Raw genomic sequence first — 13,601 nt, 5'->3', positions numbered from 1 at the left:
AAGCAGACACACTGAAACTCTGAGAGACAAAGTGACTCTGCTGTGCGTCTTCCTGAGTCACTTTCATCTCTCCCTGCAATGAGCAAAGGTGATGAGGTCGGGTGCGAGCTCAGGTTAGAGATGCCTCATCAGTGATCAGGGAAGGTAGAGTCTCAGCTTATTATTATTATTTGTGATACTGAAGAGAGGGCATTAGGAGCCCACTGATGCTGAAGGGAAAGAAGGAAGGATGGGAGGAAGAGAAAGAGGGAGGCAGAAAAGTGTGTAGAGGCAAACTGAGCTCCCAAATGAATCCAAAAGAGTAAAAACCTAAGTCTGCATATTCTTGGATCTTCTTGACTGTTCTTGAGTATATCCACTCAAAAGATTTGCTATAGGAAATGTGCAAAATGCAGAATTGTGTGCTCCTTTAACAACAAAAAGCGCTCTGCTTCCCAGACCCTACATCCTAGAACTCACAAATAGAAGAACCTTAATATCCTGTGCTGTGTATGTGTATTGATTATAAGTAGGAGCCACCTTCTTTGCCTTTCCTAAGAGGTTTTAGGTTTTCCTTTGTGCAGCCTCCCCTGCCTCAGGCAGTCTATGGGCTTGGGGAGAGCTGAACTCACCTCCCAGAAGGGACTCCATATTCTAAGACAGAGAATGGGGTGACTGTCTCACGTCCTACAGCTGGTTCAGGCTATCACGACACTGGTGACAGCCTGTGGCCCAGCTGGCCTAAGAGACACAAGCAGAGACTTGCTGGAAGAGATAGTCTCTGTCCTCCTGGATGATATGTCATGTAGGCATGAGCTCTGGGACTGCCGGAACAATGCTGTCACCATGAGAGAAGCCAGGATGACCTGACCCTCCAAGAGACAGAGCTGAGCAGCAAGGAGCATCTGAAGTTGCGAAGGTGCCATGAAGCAGTTAGGTAAGCAGCCATCTCTGGGGCTGCCCCCTGCAGCCTCATTAGGAAAGCCAGGAAGCAGACGCTCTGACGGCAACTGGTTACTGCGCTTCAAACTCGTTCTAACCACACCAACCACACATTCAGATTTCTATCTAGAGTTCATTAAAAAAAAAAAAACTACATCAATAAAAGAATTAGAGATATAAATTCAGAAGGAGAAACAAAATCACTTTATTGGGAAAAAAGGACAGAAATAAGGACATAGACAGCTACTTTGTTAGAGTGAGGTAGGAAGTCTGGAGCTAGCACGGAGGGCCTTTGTTCTCAGCCTCTTTTATTATATGGCAAGAAAGAGACTCTCCCCCTTGAGAGCTGTTATCACTTGATTGGCTGTTTTGGGTTCTGAGGCCCCTGACTTGGCCATTGCCCCTTCCATTGCCCACATGTGCATTTTTGGATAAGTGCTTCTGTGGGCTCTTTGGACTGTCCAGGTTCTTATCTTGTGAGATTTACAGTGAGTTACATTCAAGGCTTAATTAGTAAAAGGAGATACACTTACATTTTAGTGTATTAATATAGTGTGAGAATAATAATATATATATACTTTAATAATAAACAAATATATATAGGTGTGTGAGTGTCTAGGTGTGTTGGTGCATATTTTATATACTGAGTTTTTTATAATATAGCATCCCTCCTCACTTTGTTTCTTTTTGTGGTTAATCAGAGATGCAGGGAGGAGGGAATTGAGGGCTTGGTACTGATGTGAGCCAGGCTGCCTTATCTGGCTCTCTCTATTTGTTTTTCTTAGCTATTCTCCCTCTCCATTTGTGTTTCTTAGCTACTTTCTCTAGCACGGATTTAACTCTTTGTTTGCCAGAAACCTCACTGAGGCCCTTTCACTTTCCCTGCCTGTCTGCCAGCTTCCCCTACACAACTACTCTTGAGAGCGAGAGGGGCATTCTGGTAATTATACCAGAAGTACAGGCGCTGACCCAGACCAGCAGGGTCACCTTGACCTTAGCTTTTAGGAACTGTAGCATTCTCCAAATGACTCACTCACTTTAAATTGGAAGAAAAAGTAAAATCTGAGTGATTCAGAAAAATGAAATCACCTGATCAGCTGGGCTGAGTGTAATCCCAGAACTCAGGAGCATGAGGCAGGAGGATTGAAGCAAGTTAGAGGTCAAGCTAACTTAGTGATTCAAGCCCCATCTCAACAGCATAGTGAGACCCTAGCTCCAGTCAGCCAATCAGTATCACCTGACCGAGGCTCTTCTCTAAGGTCAAGTGTCTGCTGATCTGGTAGGTGGCACCTTTCCAAGTTCTCTAGGGTAGACCAGTTCTCTCCCATGACTCCTTTGCCTCTGGGGGCTGCAGCACTTTCCTATGACACCAATTCCTGCAGAACACTTGATTCCAAAGTCTCATCTTCTGTAAGGGACAGGGTGCTGACAAGGGTCCTTTCAAACAGTCAATCTGTGGCAGGCGCTAGAGGTAAAGAGTTTTGATGTTTCATCCTAAACCCTAAACTGCAGAGGGGTAATTTTTTCTTCAATTTTCTGTGAAGCAAAGGTCAATAATTTCATTTCTCTCCCTCTAGTAATTTCTCCTGTAATTTCATATCTGTGTGTGGGCGTGTGTGTGTGTGTAACAATCACTTCTTGTGTGTCTTTGTCTGATAATGAGCTCCTTAACCACAATTTCATAATATTGGTTGTAAGTGCTCCAGACAAAAACTGAGAGGAAGTCCTCATTACTCTGGTCACCAGGGACCTTAGGTCTGTATTCTAGAAATAACAGGATGTTGTACCCTCTGCAATTATCTTTGTTGCAAATTCACTTTTATGTTCTCTACAAATTCATGTTCTCTCTTAACTGTCAGCTCCTCCTGCAGCTGTGTGCCCTATTATATGGTAACCTTACCACAGGATTCTCTTTGCCCTTAGTCACCTCCTACGATAGGCTCCTGCCTATTCCTGGTAAAGGAATAGAAGTGCAGAAAAAGCACAAAGCTCAGGTCATGCTGTCAGTGATTCCCACTCAAAGAGTTTCAATCTCTTTTAAGTTTTGATGTCTTTGACAAAACCACTTCAAAGACATTGTTCGGAACTCCTTATATGAGGATTCACAAACATACAATTCTCATAAAATTCGGTACCTAGAAAATACTCAACTTCCTACCAAATGTTCTTTAATCAGACAACATGAACAGCAGCACCTTTATGCTCTGAATTAGTAATTTCTAGAACAAGTACTAAATTTCCCCAGCTCTTCCTCTGCTCTTGGTTGCTGGCTCTTTCTAATCTCCATTTTCACTGGCCTACTTTGTTAGTGCTTTAGCTAGCATTTTGAGCTACCTCAGGACTCTTTCTAAAGTAGACAGGGCATGAATGATAAAAAATAATTCTTTTTCTAATATTCAAAGTTTCCTTAATCTTATGAAACCACATCTCTTAAAAGTGTAGTTCAGAATCACATTAAAGAAATAATAATCCCTGAGCCTGAGAGAGCTAAACTCTCACTGTGAACTAATCACTTTAGGTCTGCTCAGCTGCAAACTTGATTTCTTTTCATTTAATTTCCCCAACTCTGGCCTTTTTCTTTCTGTGTTAAATCCATTACTCAGGTTCAGTCCTTGGAGCTTTACTTCAGGTACCAAGAAGGCCAACCTCACAGAAGCTGCAGCTGGAAACCTGAGAGGACTTTCCTGTTTGGGTTTGGTGAATATTTTGTAGGAAACCTCTGGAAAGCTTCATAAGGTTGCTCCAGGACTTAGAATTTGAAGATTTCCTTCTCAATACAACCTAATAGGACAACAGCTTCAGTAAGTTTTCATTCATAGTAGGAACAAGTCCTCAGGGTGACATCTCCTTCCCTCCAACCAAATTGGTTTTGCTTACAATTTTGACACAAAATGTGTAGAATTTTTCTTCATGGCAGCCATTTCCAAACTCTCTAGACACCTACTAGGTGTCCTATAATTCAATTCAACTCTGATACCTGGAGTCAGCACAGACCCCACAAGTTAAGGGCTCAGTACCACAACACTCACCCCACTTCTGACACCAATCGAAAGCACAGGCCACTGTACTTCTGACCAAGTGGAGCCAAGTGGAACCAACCCTCTCCACAAATCCAATAATTTACTAGAATAAATTGTAGAACTCAGGAAAGTCCTTTACATACGATGACCAGTTTATTATAAATGATAAAACTCAAGAAACAACCAAATGTAAAGGATGTGAGAGCAAGGAGTTGTGTAGGGCCATAGATCTTCTGAGCCCTTTCCAAGTTCACCTCAATGTGTTCACCATTCTTCTAGAATTTCCCTCGCAGGCTCCATTAAGAAGGCATGATTAACTCATCAGCCATTGGTAATTAACTCAAAGTCCAGCTCCTCCTCCCTTTCCAAGGGTCTGGGAAGGGGGCTTCAGGTTCCAAACTCTAATCAGGTGGTTGATCTTCTGGGGGATGAGCCTCTATCCTGAAGCTTTAGGGGACCCTGAGCCAAGAATCATCTCATTAGCATACCAGAAGTACTCTCACTGCTCTACAGATTTCAAGAGTTTTAGGAGCTCTGTATCAGGAGCCTGGGGCAGAAACAAAAACATACTTGTTATTATCCAGCTCTGAGACAAGGTCCAGACCTCCCACTTGTGATTCAAAGCTGGTTAAATGAGGCTGAACTATGTTCAGCTGATTAGAGAGATACCACATTCATCAGGTCCCATTGGTTTTCAAGAGTATAATATTATGCCTACCTTTTAAAGTCATGACTGCTGCTCAGGCCACAGGAGAAGAGAAGATGGAGCACATTCAGTCTTGTTAAAATCACATGTGTGAATTAACACAATGCTGTGATGGATGATCATTAGTATGCTTCAGTCCTACCATGTTTCCCCCAAAATAAGACCCAGCTGGAAAATAATCAACCTTGAAAACTAGGGATCAAAAAAGTCAGCCCCAATCAGCCTATCTTTAATTAATTTAATTTAATTTTTTTAATTGTATGTTTCCTTTTGAGTAGTTTCTATGGCTTTCTTGAAGCTTGCTCATTTTTTTCTGAATCTCTTCAGATCATTAATCCCATCCAGACTATTTTTCATGCAAACCTAGTACACAGAAGGCTGAGGCAGGATTGCTGTTAATTCGAGGCCAGCCCAGGCTTCATAAGCAAGTTCAAGGCCAGCCTGCACTACATAGTGAGACCCTATCTCTAAATTCATACATATATACATACATACATACATACATGACCACCTCCCCTTGACATAGGGGTTAAGCATGATTAATTCTCAAATCAGTGACATCAGCCATGCATGGCAGGAATTAAGAAGGAGTGAATCAGTATGACATGGTTAAGCTCCCTTAACCATGGTGCTGAAATCAGTTTCTACATTTGCCTTTATACCTCCCTTTGGAATAATGGTGATGCCCCTGCCTCAGGCTTCCAAACAAAACAAAGGTTTATACATTAAACAAAATTTTAAACACCAGGTTTAAACAAAGGTTTAAACATTAAAAATTAAACCTGAAAAGATAAAAACAAAGTATAATTCACTCTTTCAATATCTAAGAAAGAAGAAATTCTTCTAACCATAAATTTACTAGCCCAGACCATGCTCAATACAGATAAATTCACCCCAGCAAGATAAGTGAAGGAAGCAGAGACAAAGGATCACATGATACGTGATTTCATTCACATGGAATATACAGAATAGGAAGTAGACCAGTGGTTGCCCAAGGCTAGCATGGGCTGGGAGGTGAGGAATTCATCATGAGGGCTGACGAGTACAACAGTATTTTTTTTTTTTTTTTTGGAGGAATGGAAATACCCTAAAATTGGTTGTGTGGTGATGGATGCAGAACTCTGTGAATATGCTAAAAGCAATTGTACTGTACTTGTTAAGTGGGTGAACCCTATGATCTGTGAATTATATCTCAATAATCTATTGCTTAAAAAAAGAATGGAAGGCTATAAACCAAATTACCAGTAGTGGTAGATGGCTAATAGATGGTTTTTATTTTCATTATCTATATTTTCCAATTTTTTTCTCTAATAAATTGGAGTTATTTGAAGGAAGGGATAAACAAATGGGAGGGAGGGTATGGTTTCTTTTCCTAAGAAGCAGGAAGTAGCTGGGTGTGACAGTGCACACCTATAATTCTAGCTTTCTAAGAGGCTGAGGCAAAAAGATTGCAAATTTGAGCCCAACCTGGGTAACTTAGCAACTGAGAAAAACCCTGTCTTAAATAAAAAATAAAAAAGACCGGGGATGTAGCTCAGCGTAAAGGACCTGGCTCAACCTGCAGTCCTGGAAAATTAAATAAATGCAAACAGGAGATAGAAGCCATGACCGGTATCTGTTCATCTTCTGATGGCTATTTGCTCATTGTGTTGAAGGATATGTTTCTTTACCTTGCTGGGAACATGAGATTAGAATGATTTCTGAGTTAAGTTCATAATACTTTAAGATGTTTGCTTGGAATGTGTCCCTGCTGTGCAAAGTCCCAGCTTGACCTCCTGGGGTTTGCCTAGTAGGTCCGGGTCAAGTAGTGAGACTTTGGGATGATGCCCTGTTCAGTTTAGATACCACTAACGATATTTAGTTCTGCTTCTAAGTGTAGGAATAATCTGCAGGATCAATTATAAAAATCTACTAAGGGTATCAGTCTCTACTTAGAGACCCCCTTCTGTGTCCTACATTTAATTGGGCACTTCTTGCTCAAGGCCCAGCTAGGCAACCTCATGGAGACCTCAGGCTGCCAATCTAATGAGGGTAACCCTGACCCCCAAACAGAGGTGGACCTTTGGTATGAGGTGAGTCTGGAGACAGCGAGGAGCCTGCTTAGACATTCTAGCAGTGAGGTCAGATTGCAGGTAAGTAGGGAAGCAGTTGTAAGCCCCCAACTCCTCTCACCAAACACCTAAGAGTTCACAAAGCTGTTTTTGAAGCTCTTGGAACCTTCTCATATTCTGTATCTCACTGGGTTTATCCCAAAGCTCTTCCTGACATAGGCCTGGATCACTTGCGCAAACATATCTTTTTAAATTTTTTGTTGCTGATCTATTTTATTTCTCCTAGTCTTATTAAAGTATGCCTGATGAATAAAAATTGTATACATGTAAGGTATACAATGTTTTATATAAATATATATATAAACAATTATCATAATCACACTAATTAACACACCCATCATGTCACCCACTCACAATCTGTGTGTGGTGTATGTGGTAAGAACACTTATGATCAACTCCTTGGTAATTTCACATATGCAAAGCAGTATTACCAGTTGTAGTGACCATGCTGTCTATTACACCTCCAGAATGTACCATGTTGCGTAACTGAAACTTTGGACACTTTGACCAACATCTCATTTCCTTACCTTCAGAGTCTCTGGAAACCACCATCCTACTCTCTGCTTTTGTAAGCTTGGCTTTTTTAGATTCCACATATAAATGAAGTTGTGTAATATTTGTCTTTCTGTGTATGGTTTATTTCATTTAGCATAATGTCTTCCAGGTTCATCCATGTTGTCAAAAAATATCTCACAAATTTTTAAGGTTGAATAATGTTCCATTGTGTATGCATACATACATATACACATGCATGCATATGCACATATATACCACATTTTTTATTCATTCATCCATTAATAGAAATTTAGTTTGATTCCATGTCTTCACTATTGCCAAATAGTAATGTGATGAATATGGAATATAGATACTCATCTCATTGATATTCTGATTTCATATTCTTTGGATACATGCCCAGAAGTAGGAATGCTGAATCGTAAGATAATTTTGATTTTATTTTTGTGAGGAACCTCCATACTGTTACCCATAATAGTTGCACCAATTTACATTCCCACCAACTGTGTACAAGGGTCCCCTTTCTCCATACCCCTACCAATACTTGTTATTTTTCCCCCCTTAATAATAGCTGCCCTTGCAGTTATGAGGTGGTTTTGATTCACATTGTCCAATGATTAGTGAGGTTGTGCTTCTCTGCATAAATAAACTTGCCAATCATTTGTCTCTTCTCTTGAGAAACGTCTGTGAAGTTCTTGAAGGAGAGTAGGATGGGACCTTATTGCCCATAAGGAAATCAGGATACTATACTAAAAGAAGGGGCAGTCATTGCTGGTTAATCAAAAAAGAAAGCACATTCACTACAGAGAGCAGAAGAGTCTACTCTCCTACTCTAAAACAAACCTGTTTTAAAATAAAATCTTGCTCCTCTCTCATCTTCCTGGACCGCTCATGGTGGCAGCATCTCAGTTTCCACATTCCTTCCCAGGGCTGTGGGAGGGCTTCCTTGAAGATGCTTTTCAGCCAATCAAGGTGACATAGCCAGTACCCTACCCCAGGCTTTCCTGAGGGACTTAGAAAATTCTGAGGTTGCTCAGACAGGCAAATGGCCCTGTCCATGTCTTGAGGTAGATCTTCCCCCTTCTATGGCCACCTGAGAGTATTTGGAACATTTCCCAAGGCTCAGGCAGTCCTAGAATGCCCTCCAGGCACATCATTTTCAGGCCATGGCAGCTCCCAGGCTCCTACATTGACAGAAAAATTAAAGTGGAGGGGCTCTGGCTGAAGAGAAAGCCTTCTGCCATCCCGGGGGAAAGGCCCCCATTTGGCTTAGAAAATTTCATGTGAACAGGCATGTCCTAGGGGGGTCCTCTCTTTGGCTTCAAGCTTGCACATGTGGTTGCTAGAACTATGCCATTGTCTACATTTTTCCATAGACTCAGAGAAAGACAAGCCACCCTTCCCTAGTCTCCTCAGCAAGCAGGAAAAGGTTCCTATTCCAAAGGAGATGTGGAATATTTCAGAAAGCTCAGCTTCAAAGGGGCTTTAGGCAGTACAGTTGCAGCCTGTGGATAGTAGTGTGCATCTGTGTATTTAGGATAACACTCCTAGTCACCTTGTCAGATTAGACACCCTTTGTCAACACAGAAATTCTACTCAGTGTTGTGTGACAGCAACCACAATAACTGTCCATGATAAGAATAATAAAAAAATTATGAATCACAATGATGATCATTATCTTCCTGATGTAAATATTAATAATTTCAAGGGTCACATAATATTTAAGTAATGTGACAAAGAAATATCTTACTTACTTTCTCATTGCTGGGACAAAATACCCAACACTTACAAGTTAAAGGAGGAAATGGCTCACACTTTGTAGAGGTCTCAGTCCATAGTTGGCTGGCTCCAAGGCAAGGCAGCATGGCACAGGAGAATGGCAGAGGAAAAACAGCACCCGGCCTGGCAGACAGGAAGCAGCCTGCAGTGAGCCTTCCTTTCCCTTTTTATTCCATTTAGGCTATAAGCCTATTGATTGGTTGTACTCAACCAGAGTGGGTTTTCTGTCTTCAGTAAATCCATTCAACCACTCCTAGAATGACAAGCTATCACACCTATAATCCAGTAAAACACACTTATGATCCACCTACCTCCCCAAAGCCCTGCCTATCAATGCATGAGGCTTTCGGGGGACATGTAGATATAAACAATAACAGGAAATAAATACATGTATATAGTTTCAACAGTGATTACCTCCAGTGTCAGAATTATACTGTTTGGGATTTGTTTTTGTGTATGTGCTCTATGGTGACTTCCTAATTCTCTGCAGTGAGCCTATATGGTTGCAGTAATTGGAGAAGAAAATTGTATTTCTAAAAACAAGTGAAAAATATTTGCTTTATTATATTTTGTTCCAAGAAAATAAAAAGCACCTCTAAGAAGAATTTCTGAACTGGATTCAGGCTAAGACACTCACCACAGATTGGCGGAAACCTACCAGGAAGATGAAGGCCATTGCACAATAAGGCTGGGAAAACCTGCTTCACATGAAGTTGGGAGGGACAGAGATGGATTCCCAGGGTGGTCCTCATCCTGACAAACTCACAGGACAGTGCCAAGTGAGGAAGTTGGCTCTTCCGGGTGAAGAAGTTGCCAACTGAATACCCAGAAAGGGGGCAGAAAGCCGAGCTGAGGCCTAATAAGGCTTTGAAAATATAAGCAGAAGTTCAGGGCTTCCTCTGTTAATCAGGCCCTGTGACCGCTCTGTCACAGACATCAAGGTCCTAACTGAGCCTCCCACTAATTTCAGACTAAAGGTGTTTTATCTTCTCAAAGAGCTTCAGTGAGTCTTGTTTGGAACCTGAAGACTAGACCTGGGCTTTTGTTAATAGGCAGTAGCACAGTTTACCAGGAGTCTACAGTGCTTAGACAGTCATGGGACATGTGGGCATGATTTCTTCCTCTAGAGCAGCCTGGCCCACCCTCAGAAGCCTCCAGCACACTCCCCCAAACATCTCATTCATAAGAACCGGGTCCCTTGCCTGGTGCTGAGTCACTGACAAGAACGGATGTTTCACACACTGAGGGCTGGAGCAGGGCCTGTTCCCTCCCAGGAGCACAAAGCCACCCAGCACTGGGAGGGAACCAAATGAATGTCATGTGTGTTCCCAATAACATCAGCCACACTTTGCTTCTAATCATTAGTTTCCAAAAAGATAACTGCCAATTTAGACATGGTAGTATCTGCCTATAATCCCAGCAGTGTGAGAGGCTGAGGCAAGAGGATAGAAAGTTCAAGTCCAGCCTGAGCAACTTAGAGCCTTAGCGAAACCTTGTCTCAAAAAATTAGAAAAAGGGTTAGGATTGTACCTCAGAGGACCCAGCACCACACATCAACAGGGGAGTAGAGACAGTGATTGCTGGAGAAGAGAATTCACAATTCGCTTGGTTCCCCCAAAGTTGAGGTCTTTCTGGAACCCACTGAAAGCTGTCTCAGGGTTCTTCAAAGGCCTGGCAGGCAGGGCCCTTTTGAGGGGATGTGGGGGCAATCTGGTAAGGGCCCAGGCTTTCAAATGACATGCACCCAGAGTCCTGGCTTTGCCATTTGCCAGCTGTATGGCCTTAGAAATGTTATTCAACTTCCCTAAGCTTCAATGTAAAAATGGAGATAGTAATACTTACTTTATAAGATTGCTGTAAAGATTTTCTCTAATCAGATAAAGTCTGCAGCACAATACTCTTTCAATCAATGATTCTTAAACTTCAGTGTCCTAGAGACTCAAAGTCTAGCTAAATATGCAGACTGCTGAGCCTCACACCACAAACAGTCTGCTGTCAGGAATCTGCATTTTTACCTGTTATTCCCGGGTGATTCTGAAATAAATGAATCACAGATCACATCCAGAGCCAGTGCATCAGGTATTGCTGCTGCTGGTGTTATTGTCAGGTCTCATGCAGCAAGCAAGAAAATTATCTTCCTTCCAGTTTTCAATTTACAGTGAGCTGCCTTCCATTAAAAATAAGTACATCTGCAGTTTTTGTGGTGTGCCATGGGCCAGGTGGTAAATGCTGAATATCAGTGGCATTCCCTCTGCACGAATCAAGCAAACGCATGACCTCCATGGAGGAAGGCTTCCCCCAAGGAAGAAAAACATCCATTTCAACCTTTGCACCCAAAATAAGACTCTTACTAAAATTATCAAGGCATCACATTTCCAGCACAGAAACTCCTTCCACCCTCTGGCCTGAATTAGTAAAATATCAGCCCACCTGGTTCCATAATTCTATCCATCCAACTGACTTCCTGCCCAGAAAAAGGGGAAAATGCCCAGAAGAGCAAAGGCAGCCTCTGTCCTCCCCTCCTCCCTCCCCACCACACCCTGTGGAGCTGCTGATGGTCTCAGCAGGGTACAACACTGTTTGTTTCCTTGTCCAGCCTCTTGGCCTCTAGCAGTAAGAGCTCTGAAATCTCTGTGGCTGCCTGTTATTGCAGAACAAGAATAGAAAATGTCTTGCAGAAGCTGTGACTTGGAATGAAAGAGCAAGAAAGAGAAAAAATGCTCTGGCTAGCATCAAAGTTGAGAAAGGCAATGAAGGAGGAAGCCAAGGATGAGAGAGGATGGGGTGGGGCATGCAGGGAAGAAAGTCACTGTGGGCTAGGGGAAGCTTGAGAAGGAAAAGGAAGAAGACAAATCTGTGGTCCGATGTTTATGGACGGCCCTGGGCTCATCCTGCTGCTTGCCGAAGAAAGACTTGGCAGCCGTCAAGTTCAGGCACAAATGTGGTCAGATGAGAGTGATTAGCTGTTCTTTTTCAGAGGGCAAACCAAGGACAAAATGAAATGTAATGAGGTGACACGAAATGGGAGGATCTTTGGTTAAAGGCCAGTAGCTCCCAAACCTGGCCAGTTGTCAGATTCACTGCAATCTGGTTAAGACACCACCTCCAAGTACCACCCTGCTTCCTTCCCCAGCAAGCTGAACAGTCACGTGGATTTGGAAACCACTGCTCCAGTACTTTCCAGGGGTTCCCGGCTGATGTTTTTGGGGCAATGACATTCCTCTTCCTAGGGATTTTTCAGATTAGTTAATTGACTTTTCTGCAGTGTAATAATCACACTTGTAAAGCCCTGAATGCTCAGAACCAAACCACTTAATGAACTCCCCATATCCTAGCACTCTGATTTTGGGGGACCATAGCACATCAAACATACTAATAAGAAAAAAAAAAAAAAACATACTAATAAGTGCCCAAATCCTACTCTGAATATAATTTTATCATACTATTTTGAAATTTATTTGTTTTGCTCTCAGTCTCTCCTTTAATTTAGGATTGGCAATCATTTCCTGGAGATGAGCAGAATACTCAGGAATTTCTATAAAGTGAAAGAAAAAGCTTAATCCACAGATAATCTGCTCAAGTAATTGTCTTAGTCACTTTTCTCATTGCTGAGACAGAATATCCAACACCTGCAATTAAAGGGGAGATGGTTTATTTAGCTCCCGGTTTGTAGAAGGTTTGGTCCATAATCAGCTGGCTCCTAGGCAGGGTGGCATGGCAGGCAGTGCAGAAGAGAAACAGTTCATGACAGGCAGAAGGTAGCAAAACAAGCAAGGGATGACCACAGCTCTTTCTATCCTTTATATCTTATCCAGGATACTTAGGGTGGGTAACACTCACACCCTTAATCTAGTGCCCTTGAGCCTAGCATTGCATCATGAATCAGTTCCAGCGTCACATACTCTGGATCCAGCCATCTCCAAAAAAGCCCCACCTATGACTGCATGAGGCTTTGTGGGGACATCCAAACACAAGCCATAACAGTAATGAAAGCTTTATGAATACTGAACTTAAGGACTGATAGCATGGACCTATGACATTTTCAGACATTTAGTAAAATCTTTATTAATGTTATTTGTATATTTTGGATTTAATTCTGTTTATGTCTCCATCATTTGGGGGAGCCTCAGCACAAATCTGAGGCACAGCACCAGTCCTGTCTGAGGGACCAAACAGCCCTACTGATGAAGACACTGTGAGATGATGCTCTTGTAAATGAACAGATGGTCAGAGTTGATTTCACAGGCCCACATTCTGTACAAGTGATGAGAGCATCAGAGACCTAGTACAGTAAAAACAATAATGGATAAACAGAAAAAATTCCATGAGGCACATTGCTCTTACCAAGATTCAGCCATTCAACTTCAATAAATGTTCTAGTATTGCCACAAGCCTTTAGTAAATTTTCATAGTGGTAAAAAAGTTAATTTGAGCAGTGTTTGAGCATGCTCTTGTAGTTTTATGGAAACTGTATTTTCCAAGGTTCAAAGTGCTTCTCAAAGTTACCTACTTTAATTATAAATAAATCTTTTTCTTTAAGAGTAAATTGGA

At 41.9% G+C, this 13,601-nt stretch overlaps 1 long non-coding RNA gene across 1 annotated transcript in view; it reads right to left on the bottom strand.

Moving 5' to 3' along the window:
• Positions 1 to 4,151: 4,151 nt before the first annotated feature.
• LOC102016312 overlaps positions 4,152 to 13,601 on the bottom strand; it is a 55,512-nt gene continuing 46,062 nt past the window's right edge. Inside the window, exon 4 of the long non-coding RNA XR_261972.1 lies at positions 4,152 to 4,488. This is a non-coding gene — a long non-coding RNA (uncharacterized LOC102016312). The remainder of the gene's footprint in view (positions 4,489 to 13,601) is intronic.

Source organism: Chinchilla lanigera, unplaced genomic scaffold (genome assembly GCF_000276665.1).
Source record: "Chinchilla lanigera isolate Chin_1 unplaced genomic scaffold, ChiLan1.0 scaffold00038, whole genome shotgun sequence".
NCBI lineage: Eukaryota > Metazoa > Chordata > Mammalia > Rodentia > Chinchillidae > Chinchilla > Chinchilla lanigera.
Note: the sequence above shows the minus strand (reverse complement) of the source record. Positions and strands in the feature narration are given on the sequence as shown.